The sequence below is a fragment of the Girardinichthys multiradiatus genome, unplaced genomic scaffold (assembly GCF_021462225.1).
Source record: "Girardinichthys multiradiatus isolate DD_20200921_A unplaced genomic scaffold, DD_fGirMul_XY1 scaffold_36, whole genome shotgun sequence".
NCBI classification, from domain to species: Eukaryota; Metazoa; Chordata; class Actinopteri; order Cyprinodontiformes; family Goodeidae; genus Girardinichthys; species Girardinichthys multiradiatus.
In genome coordinates this window covers 32804-52363 of record NW_025917689.1, presented here as the reverse complement: position 1 = coordinate 52363, position 19560 = coordinate 32804, and the positions used below count along the sequence as shown (strand labels likewise).

At 40.6% G+C, this 19560-nt stretch overlaps 1 protein-coding gene across 3 annotated transcripts in view; it reads right to left on the bottom strand.

The window, feature by feature from the left end:
- Positions 1–17764, bottom strand: part of LOC124865182 (protein NLRC3-like) — a 38137-nt gene extending 20373 nt beyond the window's left edge. For 2 of the 3 annotated variants that reach the window (XM_047360146.1, XM_047360148.1), the window contains exon 1: positions 13479–13546. The gene's annotated coding sequence lies outside the window, so the exon portion shown is untranslated. Of the gene's footprint in view, positions 1–13478; positions 13547–17629 lie in introns of those variants that run through there. The other variant, XM_047360147.1, reaches the window with a different exon arrangement.
- Positions 17765–19560: the final 1796 nt, after the last annotated feature.

Genomic DNA, 19560 nt, shown 5'->3' with positions numbered 1-19560 from the left:
GACAGCGACTCTCTGCGCTACAAAGCAGAGCAACGCTAGTGAGTGGATTAATGAACGGTACGTTTTAATTCATACATACATACTGAATTAATTTGAATTCCTTTGTTTTTTTTCCAGCTTTAATGTGATTATTTCAATATATATATATATATTTATTTATCTATTTATTTATTTTTTGTTCATTCTCCTTACAGAGGTAACGTTGATGGTAGGACAGATTGGCCACAGAAACGGACAGCGCAGGAAGACAGTCTACAGCCTCACGGAATCTTCGTAATAAGGCCTCATCGTTAACGCTTCTGGCAGCATGTCAGATTCTGTTAAAGAAGCATTTTGGTGACATCAAGGTGATTTTAAACTGAACTGATCACTGTGTTTTTTTTTTTTTTTTGTTTTTTTTTTTTCTGTAGGTTAGTTTTATTTTATTTTGTTTCTTATGTTCATAGAAATGGATAACCGAATCAGACTTGCCCTGGATGAAATAAGAAATTTAGTTAATGAACTTAACGAAATTCCCGTTAATGCAGAAGTAGCAGATAACATCGTTTTAAATGCATCTCCTGCTAACAGTGAAAAGGTAATAAATGAACATCAGCACGGTGACGTTTTAAACGTAATCAATCAGGCTCTTTACGATTTAAATAGCGCACCATCTCCACACAGCAGCATTGAGGAAAATGATCAGAATCCTTCTACGTCACACGCCGCAGAGCGGCACGGTGACGTTTTAAACGTAATCAATCAGGCTCTTTCCGATTTAAATAGCGCACCGTCTCCACACAGCAGCATTGAGGAAAATGATCAGAATCCTTCTACGTCACACGCCGCAGATCGGCACGGTGACGTTTTAAACGTAATCAATCAGGCTCTTTCCGATTTAAATAGTGCACCGTCTCCACACAGCATTGAGCAAAATTATCCACCTGACACTCATCAGAATCCTTCTACGTCACACGCCGCAGATCAGCACGGGGGTCATTTCAATACGGACGTAGCAGTTAGTTCTGATCAAATAGAGCGAGATCCTCCAGCTGTGGTTGAACGTGAACATTTTAATAACCATGAAATAAGGAGACCTTTTACCATACCGCCGCCCTGTCCAAGTAACGTTCCAGATTTAGCAGCATTCTATACAGACATCATGCGTATTATAATTGAATTAGCCGACGCTGCGAGATCGTTAACCAGACGTAACGACGTTGTGCAGCTGGAATTAGTGGGTGAAAATCTCAATCGTCACATCACATTTACTGTTACAGATGATGGAAATATGATCCTGCCTGCTTTCGAAAACTTCCTCGACGATTTAGTACAATCGAATGCAAATATACCTGTAGATAATAACATGGAATTTGTTCTTCAGGTTGTTAATGACCCAGCAGGAGGTTCTAAGCGTAAAGCTGCAGGAACGTTAGACTGTGAACTGTTTATTAAGAAAATGCGTCATTTGTATATTATAAACAATACCGGTAATCAGTTATGTTTTGCAATCAGACTCGCACACGTCTCTGATCCTGAGCTCACGGATCACCGTGCTGTAGAACTGGGGAGGAGATGGCAGCATCAGGCAGGCCTCGACGAGCAAACAGCAGTTACTTTTAGTGATATTGGTAAATTTGAAACCATTCTGAAGAGAAAAATTGTAGTGTTTCACAGAACCACGGGCTCTACTGCTCTGTGTAAATTTGAGACCAGTTTCCCTGATCGTTCAAACCCTCTGTTTTTGCTGTTATTTCAAGGTCATTACTATGGGATAAAAAATCTCAAAGGTTTTATGGGGTGCAGATATATTTGTAATTACTGTTACACCAGCTATGATAATGCAAATACACACCATTGTGAAGGTTATTGTCCAGTGTGTCGAACATATAAATGTATGCAAGAGATTAGCAATCCTGTAAACTGTGCATACGTAAAACGTTGAAAGGTGATGAATGGTACGCTTATGGACTGAATTGCACCCAAAAACTTCTCCTGCATTTCAGGAGGCCAAAGTACAAAGGTTACACCTTAATAGCGCACAATGCGCGGGGGTACGATGGCTACCTGATTCTCACAGCAATGCTGTAGTTAGGGATTAAACCTCATATCGTCATGGTAGGGAGTAAACTTCTATGTTTAACCGACCCTGATTACAGGTTAAAATACATTGATAGCCTGTCCTTCATGTGCATGAAGCTTAGTGCCATGCCGAAAGCGTTAGGCTTTACCGATCAAAGCAAGGGTTTTTTTCCCCACCTATTTTCCTCTGAACAACATCTCCAGTATGTGGGGGCTTTTCCTCCTCCATCCTGCTACGCTGTAGAACGCATGAGTCTTCAAGAACAACAGGTGTTTAGCAGCTGGTACAGAGAAGCGAGCAAAGAGGTCTTTGACTTTAAGAAAGAAGCTATTCGTTATTGTAAAAATGACGTTGAAATTCTTTTTCAAGGATGCTTAAAATTCAGAGACGAGTTCTTTAAGGAGACAAGTGTGGATCCGTTTAAAAGTATCACAATAGCATCAGCCTGCATGAAGGTTTTTGTAACCAATTTCCTTCCTCCTCAAACCTTAGCCATTCCATCACCTCTGGACTACAGACGTAGCAGTAAAACGTTCTCTAGCGCGTCCATTCAATGGCTCTGCTGGATTGCAGACAGCAGAGCCATATTTATCGAGCATGCATTAAATAGGGGTGAAAAGAAAATCGGGCCATATTCAGTGGATGGGTATGCAGAGATTAACGGTGTCAAAGTTGCGTTTGAATTTTATGGCTGTTTTTTCCACGGCTGTAAAAAGTGTTACATGCCTCATGACAAGTGTCCGTTGAGAGGGGTCGCATTTGAACAGTTTTACGCAGCCACTGTTGAGAGAAGCAAGGTGTTACAAACTGTGTACGGCCTTCGTCTCGAAGTCATATGGGAGCATGAGTGGATTGAAATGAAAAAATCAGACCCAGGGGTGATCAGCTTTCTTGAGAAAGTTAATGCACCCGAACCGCTATCCCCCCGGGATGCGCTGTATGGTGGACGCACCTGTCCTATGAAGTTGAGGTACACAGCGGAACCGGATGAAACTGTACACTATGTGGATTACACATCTCTGTACCCTTATGTAAACGCCAACTGCGTTTTTCCCCTCGGAAACCCCACCATCATTTACAAAGATTTTGATGACCCCAGCAGCTACTTCGGTATAATCAAAGCTGTGGTCTACCCACCACGTAACCTGTTGTTCCCTGTTTTACCTTACAGAACATCCCAAGGTAAACTTGTGTTCACTCTCTGCCGCACATGCGCTGAATTAAATTACCAGTCAGGTCCTTGCACGCATAATGATCAAGACAGAGCTCTGACGGGAGTTTGGGCGAGTGTAGAACTCTGTAAAGCGTTGGAGTGTAGTTATCGTCTTGCTAAAATCACAGAGGTGTGGCATTTTGAAAAGAGAAGTGATACAATTTTTAAAGGTTACATTCATTGCTTTTTAAAGGGTAAGCAGGAGGCTTCAGGCTATCCATCTGAAGCAGTGGATCAGGAGAGTAAGTCAAAGTATATAAGCGACTACAAACTGCATCAGGGCATCCAATTAGACCCTGAGAAAATCGAGATTAATCCTGCCAAAAGGCAGGTTGCAAAATTGTGTTTAAACAGTTTTTGGGGGAAATTTGCGCAAAGAAGTGATCTGTCTCAGACCACAGTCATCACTAACCCTGAAGACTTTTTCAGCTTCATGTTCTCGAGTAAATACAGGGTTAACTATTTTCATTTTTTCAACCCTGAAATGTGTGTAGTGCAGTGGAACTACAGCAAACGTGTCATATATCCACCAAGTAAGACAAATAATGTGTTTATAGCAGCATTCACCACCGCTTATGCACGTTTAAAACTTCTCAGCAGCATGGAGAAGTTACAGGACAGATTGATTTATATTGACACGGACAGTTTGATTTATGTGACAAAAAGTGGTGAAACTCCTCTGGAATTGGGGAATTATCTGGGTGATCTTACTGACGAGTTAGATGGTGACAGCATTTTGGAGTTTGCATCGACAGGACCCAAGAGTTATGCATACCAAACTAAAAACCGTAAAAAAGTAGTGATACGTGCTAAAGGCATCACTCAGACGCATGAATGCAGCGAGAGGGTCAATTTTGACAGCATCAAAGGGCTGGTCGAGGGCTACTTACAGGGGTCAAGTGAGGGTGTCATTGAAATCCCCCAGCACACGATCAGGAGGGATAAAAAGAGATTCCGTTTGACAAACGCGACATTTCTTAAAAAGGTTCGACTGGTGTATGATAAGAGACGTCTTTTTTCTGACGGGACAACTCTGCCTTTCGGTTATTAGAGTTGAAGAAGAAATAAAATAAAAAGTCACATGGATTTACAGGAGATTGATTTTGATCCTAGATTTAGAGCACCTTTCTCATGTATGATAGTTGGACCCAGCGGCTGCGGGAAAACTTTCTTTGTAAAAAGTATTTTACAAAACTGTAATCATGTCATGGATATTGTTCCAGAAAATATTGTATGGATTTACACATCTTTTCAACCCATGTATGCTGAATTGCAGAAGATGAATAAAAATATTACCTTTGTGGAAGGATTGCCTCATTCTTTTGAAGATGAAAACCTGTTTCCTCCTGATCAGAATCATCTGATTATTCTAGACGATGTTATTGCTCAAGCCTCAGATGATGAAAACGTGATGAAGGTCTTTACCCAGTTTCGTCACCATCGTAATATGAGTGTTATGATGTTGACTCAGAATGTTTTTCATCAGGGAAAGTTCAGTCGCACTATTAGTTTGAACTGTAATTATATGGTGTTGTTTAAGAACCCGAGAGATAAGCTCCAGCTGAATATACTGGCCCGCCAAATGTTTCCATCTCAAAAGGGTCTCTTCTTGGAGAGTTTTGAAGACGCAACGAGAGAAGCTCATGGATATTTAATCATCGATTTTACGCCTACCTGCCCAGAACATTTCAGACTGAGAACGGGGATACTTCCTCAGCAGTGGCCTGCTGTGTACGTACCCAGAACAAAGTAAGTCATCATGTCTGCGCGTATAAAAAGGAATTTACCATTATTCAGAGCTTTGTACCAGGCCTGTCCACAGAAACGTAAAGATATTCTCGCACACTGCTCTCCCGACTTTATTCAGGCTCTGTGCGAGATTGCACTGAATATCCTAAAAGGTAACATTAAACTATCACCCTCTCAACACCGACAATTGAAGAAACAAAGAAATATCATCAGATTGTAGGGTGATAAAAGAACCGGGATAAAAACTAAACAGTTGGCTCTCAAAAGGCAACGAGGTGGTTTTATTCTCCCCATCTTAACGGCTCTTGCACCCTTGATCGGTGATCTAGTGGGTGGAATCATCAGGAGATAATGTCTCTCAGAACATCGCAGAAGATGTTTCTCATTTCACCTCATCAATTCAAGCGTCTGACCCAGTCAGACACGTCCATCAGACAGACAGCGGAGGAGAATTTGGATGCTGAAATGAGAGCGATATTAAACGAGCCGGGTTTGACTTCTTATGAAAAAATCAAGAGATACGATGCACTTCTCCAGAGGTATCTGACTTTACTTAAGCAAGGTGTCAAAGAAGAAAAACAGCGGGTCAGTTTAACGCTGCAGCGTGACATAGAGGTTCCTGAACATGAGCGGTCCCAAGAAAAACAAGGCCCAGGGCAGGACGAGGCCCCTAAGGATCAGGTTCTTACGGAAGTACTGAAAAGCCTTCCTAAACACAATCGTAAAAATGCCGAGTACATTTTGAAGAAATTAACCGAAATAAGTGAGAGTTGGACTTCGCGAGGTGAATTTGTATTTAACGGAAATGTTATAAAGGGGTCCCACATGATTGATTTGTTGAAAAATCTCATGCTTCCGTTTAAAAAATCTGGAGCATCACAAACCCGAGGATGGTCTGATTTTCTACACTCCATGTCAGAAGTAAACATACCTATATCTTCAGTCATTAACCCTTATGCTCGTGAAGAATATAGACGTTTCAAAACAGACGGTACATCGATTGAAAATGGGGGTACACCCCCCAGCGTTAAGCAGAGAAGAAAAAGAAGAAGAAGGCAGATAACTCATTCTCCCTACTGGTCGAGATCTGAGCTGGAAGATCCAAAAAATGCTGATGGGAGATCAAAAAGGTCTCTTCGTAAGACGACACTACCACCCCGATGGATTACATTTTCACCATAAACCGTTATAAGAAAATGAAACATTTAGTCTATTTCTTTTATTCAATAAAATATTTATTGATTATATTTTTCAAGTCTAACTTCGTTCTCTACTTCACACACTAACATATGATATCATTACACAAATATTAAATCATAAGAAGAAAAAAAAAAAAAAACAATGAAAAAAAAAAAAAGACATTTTAAATTCCATAACAATCCAGAAACATCTCCAAAGAGCATGTTCCGTGAGTATAAAATGTACAACTTTGATTAATGACACATTTCTGATATTTTTTCACAAAGTTAGATACCATTAAATCATTCTTAATCACATCTCCGGTGTATTTCGACAACACTTGCTGCATTGATAGTCCGCACGCTCTATGACATAGATAAAAAATGCAATGGTGACCGCACACAGTGGACAGAGTGTTTTGAAGCTGATTATTATGATACAATATTTTTGAGGATCTGTCTTCTAAAAATGTTACGATGCTTGACGGGTAGAACTCGAAATCCGGAGAGAATCCATAAGAGTCAAAAAAGCTGGATTGACCATTCTCATCCAATGTCAGAGCTAGCCAGTGTTCCCCCGGCATGTGTGAAGGATGTGTATTCACAATAAAGTAGGCCGGCCCTGGGAATTAGTCAGCTAGCAGCGGCAGCTGGTCGCACGGCCACACACCGCAAAACAAATCTCCCAGCAGATGACGCATCAGGCTCTCAATTTCATGATTATTCATGCCTGATTAGATTAATAATAATCCACCAGCACACGCCTCTTTGAATCAATCTCTAAAATAGAATCATAACAAGCGTAGATGATCAGCGTGGTGGTATGAGGCAACGGGTTTCTGAAGCGCATTTCCAATCTTAAATTCCCACTGGAAACTGGAGATAGAGCATCTGTGTCCTCGCCCGGGTTAAGATTAAATGTGAATAGAGAGTATCCTTGATTAAATTCCTGACGTGTTATACTCAGTGGAAGATCTTTTAGATGTCGTCATGTAGCTGTAAACAAGTTGTAATACTCTCTCACTGAATGACCTTGGTTAAAATTTGGCTGGAAGGCTTTAGCAGGAATTTGTCTGCCATCCTTACACAAAGCTAAATATTCCATATCAAAATGATTAAAGTCAAACGGATTGAGATTGCGTGTTCCTGTAAAAGGGTCATGATCCAGTAACGCAATCACCACATACTTGAGAAAGACGCCTAAGAAAAGATTATCTTGGTTGCATAACCCTTGAATTTTCAGGGATGGAATATGTTTTTACATTCACACGTGAAAGTGGATACAGAGCATTTGGTTTCATTAAAGCTGAAGCGTGCCCCAGTCGTACAGCTGGAGAGACAGTAACTTTTTTGATAAAAAGAGATGCTCCTAATATCCTGAGTTTGTAAGTGGAGTCTCTTGCTGCCATGAGACAAAAGGCATCGTTGGCTCTTGTAAGTTTAATTTTAAGGTCAACAGAGTTTAAAAGAAGTCTCTCGCAGAAAAATATGTCTGCATGCAGGGGGCCTAGGAGATGTACCTCCCTGGAATTTGCCGTAAAGCCTGCTCTGCTGTTAAGACCTTGGTTAGGGCCGTTAGTTGTAACAATAGAGTTCAGAGCACCTGCAGTGTCTTTATAAAAAAGACCAGAGCTAAACTGGGTTTTTAAAGAATCCTCAGAAAAGTTTAACAATGTCTCAATCATGGCTCTATATGGATGTGTAGCGCTGGATTGTGAAATCAGTCGATCTCCGAGAGTGACGTCACACTGACTGAAGATGGTGTTTAACGGGTAGTTGATGAGCCCTACAGGTGCATCATCTGGCAAGTTTGTTCCATTCTCGTTAGCAATTTTCACTCTGAGATGCAACAGCGTATCGTTGAGATCCAGATACTTTTCTCCGTCTCCCGGAATGAAAAACTCGATCGGCCCTCCATCAGTGATTGCTGATAAAGGCTGGATCTTGGTGTAAATTTTATCTTCGATCGATAGCTGTGTCATCGGGGCAGAAAATAAGTCCAACTCTGCCAGCGTGCACTCTGATGATTTGTTATGTAAAAGAGCCATTATTTAAATATATCAAAACTTGCGGATGACTTCCTTCCTCTTCGTTTGTCAGCTGCGACTGATCTCCTTTTTCGCGTTTGTCGTTGTTTTTTAACCGTCCTTAAACAATCACCAGGGGGTCTTGTTCTGGGTCTTTTGGATAAAACCATAATTCCTGAACCTTCTTGACCGTCGGTGTGTGTAGAACCACTCATTTTACTCACGGCTCTACCGATGACATCCGAAGCGATATTTGATGCAGCCGTTTTAAGATGGGGTTTTGCAATTGCAAATCCTTTTTTAACCAGAGGGGATACGAAGCGGAATAATTTTGAAAATAATGATCCAATTCCGCGTCCGTACATGACCAGGGCCCCATAAAACCCTGGCAGATTACCGCCTGATTGACTTACATAGTAATTTACAAAGCGATTTGGATCACGTCTCAGACTTAGCTGTGCCATGTTCTCTCTTGCCTGCTTGATGCAGTGTTGAATGACCAGCGTAATATGAATGATAACCAATCAATCTTAGAGGTTATATACATATCTCTGGAATAGTTTATACAAATAAAATTTATCTCAGGCTACGTTGTGATATCACCAGTCTGAAGTGTAGTCTTATGACGGTCTTTCCATAGACGAAATTTACAGGAACGTTTTGGTCCGATTTAATTTCTATATTGATATTTTCAATATGTCTTCTGGAGACTGGAAGGTAGTGGGCGGGGTTAAACGTCTGAGTAATCATATCACTGAATGTGCCTTGTACTTTGACGGTCCGCAGTAAAGGTGCAAAAGTGTCGCCTACTATTTGAGGGCTGACCACGTCGCTGTAACAGTATAGGTGATAGAAACCAGCCTTTATATCCGCCGGAAAAGGAGCCAGTTTTGGTTCAGAAACATGAATCCATTCCCCTGGTTTCACGCCGATCATATAAGCTAGAGTGCTGAAGAAGCGTATTTCATACGGACTGTTTGCTTGAAATGCAAATCTCTTTTGAACTTTGCTGAATTTAATGCGTAAACCCGATTTCAATTTTTTGAAAAACATTTCCATCTCTGTCTCGAGTTGAATAACGCTGTTATAGTGGCCACTTCTGATCCTTTGCGTATTGATCTCCACATCACCAACCTTCCTCCATTCAAAGTAGGCATCATAATCCGGTAAATTATGCCATGTATGAGGATATGAAATCTCGACTAATGCAACCATCCATTGGCCTTCTAAATCAATATGTTGAGCTAAATTTACACGGAAACTTGAACTGGTATTATTTTTAAACACTTCCATGCTAGCATTAGATGGAAGAGTAACGTAAAAGCCATCATCCTCTACCTGACGGTTCATGATGCTGTGTCAACTGTGAGGTTTAGTGCAAACCTTTTTTATACGTTTCGAAGTTCATCAAACTTGATCCAACTGTTGAATTTCTCAGGCCAGTTTTTCCAGCTTACAAAAACCTGTTTGACTCCCTTGACTGTACGTCGTTTTAATATTTTTTCCACTTGATACATCTTGTCGTTAAATATTTTTACTTTTTGAAGTTCCTCAGCGTAAAAGGAACCCTCGATAGGTTCTCCATCCAAATCTTTGAGTTTGTATACAGGAGGAGAACGGGGTATCCGGTCATACACTGTAAACACTTCATCCGTAAAACTCTGTTCGTATTTTTTGTCAAACACTCCACAGACCTTGGATATTCTGACAAGATCCCCTTGTTTAAACGTTGTCACTGAGTCCTTGCAATATCTGTTGGACTTGACATCATACAGATTCTGAAACACTTGAAAGGCATTTTCTGGGGTCACTTCCATAGGGCTCATTTTAATGCTGGAGTGGTAGGAATGGTTGTAGCTTCTAGCTAGGTTTTGCAGTACATCGACGTACCGCCGGGTATTGTTAGCTGTAAAATATCTCCACATCCTTGTTTTTAATGTGCGGTTAAATCTCTCGACCACTGAAGCTTTTGCTTCACTCGCTGTGGCAAAATGTTCAATACCGTGTTTCTCCATTAAAACCTTAAATTTCTTGTTAAAAAATTCTTTACCGGCATCAGTGTGAAGTTTTTTGGGGATCTGACTTTCTGTAAAAACTGATTCAAATGCCTTTACTACCTCAGCGGCTGTTTTCCTCTTCAAAACTCGTACATACGCCCTTTTTGAAAAGATGTCAATGACTGTTAATAAATAAATATAACCATAATTTTCCATGGCCAGAGCTTGCATGTCACAGAGATCAGCCTGGAACTGCCTCAATGGTCTGGTGACAAAAACTCTGTTTCTCGGGAACTTTATTCTTGCAGGTTTATGTAGAGTATAGGTATCTTCTCCTGATAAAAAATCTTTGACTTTTTCAACCGCAACCTTCTTTCCCGTTTCATCTTGCATAACCCTCCTCAGCCTATCTACACCCCCAAAACTTCCCGGATTTGAAGGGCTATAATATACTTTCTTCATCAGCCGTCTTCCTGCCATCTCTGCCTTATGCTCACTCTGCCGATTACTTGTTAAATAATGAGAAAAAACACACAGGAGGGTAGATTTATCCTTATTTTTTTTATTTTATTTTTGTATTTAATATAAACAAAAAACAACCAGAAAACAAAATCAGATAAAATGCAGATGAATTCAAACACTACTAGCTTTTAAACAACACTTTTGGGAAAGGTTACTATGTTCCTACTTTAATTGTATTTAATAGTAAAAAAAAAAAAGAAGAAAAATCATATAATGCAGATTAACTAAAGTACTGGAATACTAAAAAAAAAAAAAAAAAATGATACAACAAGTCATCAAACATGTGAGATCAGTTTGTCAGTCCATAGCACTCTGAAACAGAGTTAAGTTGTTTGAGATGTTTCTCATCGACCATGCGATCATAAACGTGCACTATTGCACTGTGGATGCCTTGTACCGATTTCAGTTCATATAAAACCGTCTTGGCAATCGTCTTCACTCTGAAGTCATCCGCTTGTATGCTTCGAAGTACCAGAAGATTCTGAATAGCAGGAATGTGTTTGGGGGTTACGAGTCGTCGTACGATGCGTTGAAAGTTGACTTGGTAATAATCCTCCCCCAGTACCTCCAGGCAAGGGTGTTGACGCTGGCTTGGGTGGTTTGTTATACATCCATAGCAGGTTTCTCTGAGATAGTTCAAAGAGGTTATGTTGAATAAATGAAGTATCGCTGTTTTCACCGTATTGATGAGGGTGGTTGAGAACCAACCATCAATTTCGTCCTCCTGGTTACTCTCATCCTCTGCTGAAGGCTGAGGGTCCTCCATCGCTCCCAGGGTTTGTGTAGGGGCTTCGGTAGAGGGTGAGTAGCCGGTGGCTACCTCCTCCTCCACGACCACCTTCATGTCTTCAGGCAGGACATTCGCATCTACAGACTCAGCCATGAATAGCGGTGATGGTGAGCAGAGGTCTGGAGAAAGCGGTAGATATTTCATGTTGTATCCTGTAGGTGATGCAGGACTGAAGTGGTTCTCTGAGAATGAGGATGTTGAGGTGGATGGTGAGAAGAGGTCAGGGGAAGGCGGATGATATGGTCCAATGTTGAAGCTTTCATCGTGCTCAGGAGAGAAGTGGATCTCTGCTCGGTGGTTGTAGAGATCCCTGTATGGTGTCGGTCCACTCATTCTCATGATACGATTCTCAGTGTCTGTGAGCTTGCAGTTATCCCCCCGTATATATATCATAGGAAGGGGCGTGTCCTCAGAAGAGGGTTCGTTCTAAACGTAAAACAGGAAACGTCAGCGTTTTTTTCACTGACATGACATCGATCCAACTTCGTGACTTTTGGAAAAGGTCGGAAAGACGATGTCCAATTTCACTCATCTTCTCTGCCCAAGCTTCAAACGGCAGAGCCAGCATTGTCTTGAATACGCCGCAGTCTTGATTGAAAGCCTCCAACACAAACAGATCTGAGGGACTCGTCCGGTTGTTCCTGCGTCTGCTTGCCCGAAAAGACCAGCGGCCATTTGCTGTGGTTTTTGACCCCCACACTGTGCTAAAGAGAGGTTCTCTCTCAGCTATTTCAACATCGGATGGTATATGAAACATTCTCGCCCGTTTTACAGGTCGAGGAGACAGTTCATTTTCTTCTTCTTCTTCTTCCTCCCTCTCCTGCCTTGAGACTGTTTCAGGGCTATCATTAAGGTGCGGGATTGCAAGCATTAACACAGCCCAGTCGCTGTGGGTGAGTGTACACAGAGCCAGTGATCCATTAAATACCTCATCTTGATCCAATTGATACAGGCAAAGCTCTCCTATTTCATACATGAAAATATAACCCCAGCTGCCAACCAGGCCATATGGCTCCAAAGACCATTCTTCCTGCAGAGTGTCGAACGGGGGTCTTTGTACCCTGCAGATGTAGTATGTTGATTTCTTAGGAGCATTCAATTCACGGGATGAATACTGGTAGACGGTCATTGGGGTTTCGCACAGAACTGACATACCTCTTGGCCGAACCGAGGTCTGATTTTCAACCATGGTTGTTGAAGTTGATGTTGGATCCTCATCATCGGTAGAGTATGTCACGACGGGAATTCCGATAGGTATCTCCGTTGAGGAAGTATATGATGCAGTTGCTTGTTCATCATCATCATCTTGGCACGCGTTGCGTTTCTCCTCCGCTTGACGATAAACTCTCTTAACTCTAGCCATTGTTGAACGGGTGTTCTTTTTTTCCAACGAATGCTGCATGTAAAGTGCAGAGTTTTATCTCTGTATTTAAAGTAAACACTAAGGCACGCCCTATTGTTTTCATTGGGTTATTCAAGGTTTAACGATGCTTACAAACACACCCCCTCTATTTTTAATTGGTGCTGATGCCAAACAGTTTCCGATAATACCATATTTGTCTTGTTCTATTTATAACAAACACACCCCTGTGTTTTAATTGACTCATTTAAGGTATTGCCCCTAATGACGACAACCAATCAGCATCCACTGTTACGCCCCCTTGGACACACCACCTGCTTGACCACGTGACCTCCTGCCCACATGGCAACCACATGGCGCCCATATGGCGCCCACCGGAAATCCCGCCCTCACCGGAAGCCCCACCCACCTGTCAAAAGTTTGATGAAAGGGTGTACTTAAATTCTCTCATATACAGTAAAACTAAAACTTGGTTCTGAAATAAGAGGAGAACATGTTCTCCAAACACCAGAGAGCAGAAACACACTGTTAAATTATTAAAGTTCAAATCAACTTTAACTATGAAACAAAGTAAACTTACGGTTTCTTTAAGCAAGACAGAGAACAGAAGAAGACTTGAACAAAACAGACTCTGAGGCAGCAGAGCAGAAGGAATTTAATAACTTCCCCTTTTTGTGGAAAATATAGATTTACAGTTTAAATATGTTTAAACAGTAGAAATAAATGTTTAAAACCTTTCTCCATAACATCTTAATATGGTTTCACCAGAAATTAGATTAACATTATATTTAAAAAATCTATCTGGTCTGTTTCATTCTGATATATAGACCAGTTTACACACATTCACCATTTAATGGTAAAAAAGTAAATCCCAACATTTACTTTAAGAATAATAAATAATAAACTTTCTGCACATAAATAAAATTAGTTTATGGTCTGCCTCTGTAATTAACTGCAGTAAAACTGAATTCCTAGTTTCCTTCAAGCTCCTGAAGGTCAGAGTCATCCTGGACTCCACTGTGTTCTTTGATTAAGGCTCTAAATTCATAATTTTTTCTGCCTCTCCATCCATCCTCAGACTCTGAGGAGGAGACTTTCATTCATGCTTTGTTGTATCACATCTTCTGCTTTAACTGATTCGCCTCAGAAGTCAGAACTCAGGTTTGGGAATGAGGTCAAACCTGATGATCAGGTTCTAGTTGCAGGTGGGAAAACTAAACAATTTAGTAGTTGGTACAATATTAGTATAAATCCAAGAATAAAGCATATTTTTCTATCTCAATCATTCAAACACTAAAGGAACATGTTCATAGTCAAAGATGGTCCAGTACTGTCTGCACCACTGGTTCAATATGATACAAACCATCAGAAACACAAATAAACAGTTTGTTCCTGCAGCTTTCAACACACTGAATGTTTTATATTGAACTGAAGCTCAGGGTTGGTAGCGACCTCTGACCTTCAGAGTCCAACTTTATGAACTGCTTTATTATATTTTTATAACTTAAATTTAACTTCCGAATAAACAAGAATGAGCACATATATGATGTACCTTAGAAAGCCCTATAATTGCTTAAGTATGTTCTAACCCTGACCCAATAACACCCCATTCCAGAACCTCTGATCTGCTGGCTCTGTTCTGCTCTCTGTTCTTCCATCCTGGATATGACTCATTGTTTTAGATGATGTGGTTGATGAACTGGACTGAACCCAGTTCTCTGTGAGACCATCTGGACTGGACTGGCAGACTAGCTGTGGTTTAACCCAGGCTGAGACACTTTCTGTTCCTGAATCACTTCCTCCTGAACACCATCAGACCTGCTGACGCAGCATCTGATTGGTTCAGACTTTGTGACGGTGTGAAGACCTCACAGTCAGATGTAGTTCTGCTCTTTCAGTCATTTTAATGGTTTCCAGCTGGAACTAGGTTTTACTGAGCCTGGGTCAGACTGATGCTGACAGAACAATGTTTGCTCAGTAGTTGGGTCGACCTCAGTTTGCTTTTAAAGCTAACAAACTGTGAGGGAACGACTCTAGAGAGACAGAGCAGAAATGTCTAATCCTGATTTATTGAAGCCATATTTTTACAGGATTTATATTATTATCTCTGACTGGAAGCCAAATAATAAGAAGAATATTTTTCCTGAACATGAAACTGGAACCATCTTCAGTGAAGAAGTGGGAAATATTCTGGTTTATCATGTGATTCTGGTCGGGTATCAGAAACTGCTGAAGAAGGAGACCAACTCAAACACTAGGAACCACCATGAGGGGCTTCGTCAGCATGATCCTGCTGTGAGCTACACGGGTCCAAATACAGAATAACAGAGGAACTGTGAAGAGAAGGTTCCACTAATTCAGCTAAAGAAACCTTTAACTGGAAACATTGGTGCTTTCTGAAGCTGGATTCAGATCCTCCCTGCTGAAGAACAGAGTCTTTATAAAGCTGACTGTGTCTCTGGTGTTTGTTAAAGTTCTGCTCACTCTGTTGGACCATCAGTGTTTTATAATATAGATCATAGAGAACATGTCCCAAACTCCAAGATTCTCTTTCAAGGTTTCATGTTTGACTTTAAGATTGAAGAACTGGAACTGAAAGAAGATTGAAGATCCCAGATTCAGAGATGTGATGAAAGTACAGTGTTGTGAAAAAGTATTTGCCCCCTTCCTGATGATGCCACCTAAACCTAATAACCGGTTGGGTCCTTACCAGCTACAACTACAAAAAAGCGTTTGCAATAATTTGCAATGAGTCTTTTTTCCGCTCTGCGGAGGATTTTTGGCCCACTTATCTTTGCAGAATTGTTGGAATTCAGCCACATTGGACGATTTCCAAGTATGAATGACCTTTTGAGGGTAATGCCACAGCATCTCAATAGGATTCAGGAAAGAACTTTGACTAGGTCATTGCAAAGTCTTCATTTTGTTTTCCTTCAGTCATTCAGATGTGGACTTGCTGGTGTGTTTTGAATCATGGTCCTCCTGCAGAACCCAAGTTAATTTCAGCTTAATGTCACCAACAGATTGCAGGACGTTGTCCTTCAGGATGTTTTGGTAGACATCAGAATTCATGGTTCCATTTATCACAGCCAGTCTTCCAGGCTTCCTGAAGCAGCAAAACAGCCCCAGATAATCACACTACCACCACCATACTTTACTGTTGGTATGATGTTCTTTTTCTGAAATGAGGTGTTACTTTTACGCCACATCTAGTCAGACACACACCTTCCATAAAGTTAAGTTTAGTTCACAAAGTTTTCCCAGATGTCTTGAGGATCATCAAGATGTTTTAAGGATTGAAACAAGCTTCAATGTTCTTTTTGCTCAGCAGTGGTCTTTGTCTTAGAACTCTCTTCCTTATAGTGGAGGCATGAACTCTGACCTTAACTGAGGGAAGTGAGGCCTGCAGTTCTTTGGATGTTGTTGTGTGATCTTTTGTGACCCCTTGGATGAGTTGTCGCTTCGCTCTTGGGGTAATTCTGGATTGGCTGAAGGTTCACCACTGTTCCATGTTTTCTCCATTTGTGGATAATGACTCTCACTGTGGTTCGCTGGAGTCCCAAAGCTTTAGAAATAACTTTATGATCCGATTCAGACTGATAGATCTCTTACTTTCTAAGTTTTTCCTGAATGTCTTTGGATCTCAGCATGATGTCTAGCTTTTCAGGATCTTTTGGTCTACTTCTATTTCTCAGGCAGGTCATATTTAAGTCATTTCTTAATTGAGAACAGGTGTGGCAGTAATCAGATCTGGGTGTGGCTAGAGAAAGTGAATTCAGCTGAGATAAATTACAGTTATGTTTTAACGGTGGGGGGGCTATCACTTTTCACAGAGGGCCTTGTAGGTTTGGACTTTATTTCTTCCTTAATAATATAAACCTTCTTTTTAAACCTGCATTTTGTGTTTACTTGCCTTGTCTTCAACTAATATTTAAATTTTGTTGGATGATCTAAAACACATTTTACACCACTGTAAATTTAGTTCACCTCATTTAGTTTTTATCTTCCTCCTAAAAGATCGGAACCAGTTTGTCTTGTTTGATCTTCACCTTTCTAAGACAGTAACAGACATATCTCTGACAGACTGTCTATGACCAGATATCTGTGATCTTTAAGGTGTAGAACCTCCTGAGAACAAACAGATTTCTGGCAGAAAACTTCTTCCATCTCCATCTAAGAGGTGATGCAGCAGAGGAAGTCCTGAACTCTGCGTGCCTCCAGATCTTCTGAAAGTTGTGATCTTTCTGTCAGAAATCAGGATCACTGACGTGTTTTAAAACTGCCTCCAACAATGTAGAAATGATGCTCCTGCAGCTCTTGGAGCCTCTGTTCTCCATCCTCAGCTGATGTTCTACCTTCTGCTGCCTTGCCAGGAATTAAGTTGTGTTGGATGAAAAACTCTAAGCCTGATTTTTGATCTCCACTGAATTAATGGCTGGTGTGAAATAAATCTGTGGCAGAGCTTGAAGCAGAACATGGAGTTTCAGTGCAGAGCTGTAGAACTTATAAGATAATCATGGAGCTATCAGGCTGACAAGAAGAACAACCAGCTTCTCTATAACTCAGATATTCCTGTTTAACCTGCTGAATGATGTTATTCAGAAATTAAGATCCATGAAGGTCTGGATCTCATCTCACCCAAACTAATTTAGGAACCAAACTTCTGATGCTGTTTACAAGCTGATCCAACGTTTTATTCTCAGCAGAATCAGACAGAGATCAGAAACCAACCTTTGAAGCAGTGCAGAGATTATGGATCACTCCAGAACCAGAATCCAGATTTTGTGTCCTCCAGACAGCAAATAAGTCCTCCAGTTTGTCCAATCAGAGACAGCAGACTGTCCTCTGTCTGATCCAGGACAGAATGACAGAATGTGGACAAAAACAACAGGTGTGTCATATTTAGGCTCCTCCCACTAGGATGGCTCCGCCCTGATCAGCTCTGACATGGTTTCATTATTAATAACCTGAGAAAGATGAACCTTCCCCAGAAACTCTCTGAGCCTTCAGACTGAAGCTTCTCTGGGTTTAATGACCCTGACAGCTGAACAGAGAGCTGCACTCTGAACCCTGGTGAGATGTCTCCATCTAGTGGACAAACACAGCAAATGCATCCAGACAACAGGTTTCAATAACAGGAGTTTAGCTTGGATAAAGATAATCTAATTTATTTTTGAGCTCATTTAAATACAACAAGTGTCGTCAATGGATGAAAGAAGAGAAATACAATAGAAGAATAAATTTTAAAAAAGAATAATAAACTCTCAGAGATGGTTTAAGTTTTACTGTTTAATAAATAAATCAAACATGTACAATAAAAAAGAAGAAGGGAGAAGTGATTATCCACGAGTTACTAATGAAACACAGAGGACATAAAGAGAGAGAGAGGGAGGTCAAAAGACTGTTGGGTTCAACTCTCCATCTTGTCTGTCTGGAAGTCTCACTCCTCTCCCCGTATGCCCGCCCACATCATCTGGTAAAAACTAAACATGTTGAACTGATCACTTAATCCAAGAGTTTACATATGAAACTAAAACTAATTATATTCTGTTTAAATCAGCTTTGCATCTATGCTATTTATGCATTCTTATTTAACCAAACATATAACTATGTTTCTGATATAAATAAAAAGTAAATCAGTAAACAGTTCCAGTTGTACATTTATAGTCTTTATAACATTTAGTTTATGCTCCTGCACCTTGGTTTATCAATGCTCTGTTTCATAGAGCTCAGGTAAACCTCCGTGGTAACTCACAATGATTCTGTTAGTGAGAAGTTTTCCCTTGTCCTCATACTTAGGTTTCCTGGCTTCATTCTTTATTTTTCATAAAACACTGAACTTTTCTGTTAAATGAAATCATTATGATGAACACCTTGACCCTCACAGACAGATCTGACTTCCTTTGCATCAAGAATAAAGGTGTTTGTCTTCTAGCAGCTGTTGTCAGTGTTGTAGATGCTCTTCTGTTACATCACTGCTTCAGTCCTTTTTTATCTACCTGCTGTCTTTTAAACTTCTAATATCGTTTAAGTTCGTCTCACCTGAGTTCAGGCGTCCAGGATTTATTCATGGACTGGAAGGCAATGACCTGCAGAGGCAGCAAACAGACAAGCAGGCAAAATGCAGGATCTTCATCATTCTCTGCTGAAAGAAAAACAAAGAAACATTTGTTTGTTGGGAAGCAGGTCAGAGTTGATGGAAGATGGATGGAGATAAATCAGGACAATCCTGGAAGAAAACCTCTTTAAAGCTGCAGAAGACTGGAGACTGGGATGGAGGTTCACCTTCCAGCAGGACAACCACCCTGAACATAGAGCCAGAACTACCAGGGGATGGTTTACATCAATGCATGTTTATGTGTTAGAATGGTCTAGTCAAAGTCCAGACTTTATTGAGAATCTGTGGCAATATTTGAAAATGGCTCTTCACAGATGCTCTCCATCCAATCTGACTGAGCTTGACCTCCTTTGCAAAGAAAAATGAGGAATAAATCCAGTTTCAGGTGTAACTGCAGTGAAATGTGGTTCTGCTAAGTATTGAGTTAGAGAAGCTGAATGTGAATTTAACTTATATATAACTTTATTTATAAATTGCTTTAACAGCAGCCACAGCTGAAACAAAGTGCTGAGCATCAAATAAAATAACAAAGGTAAGCAAACAA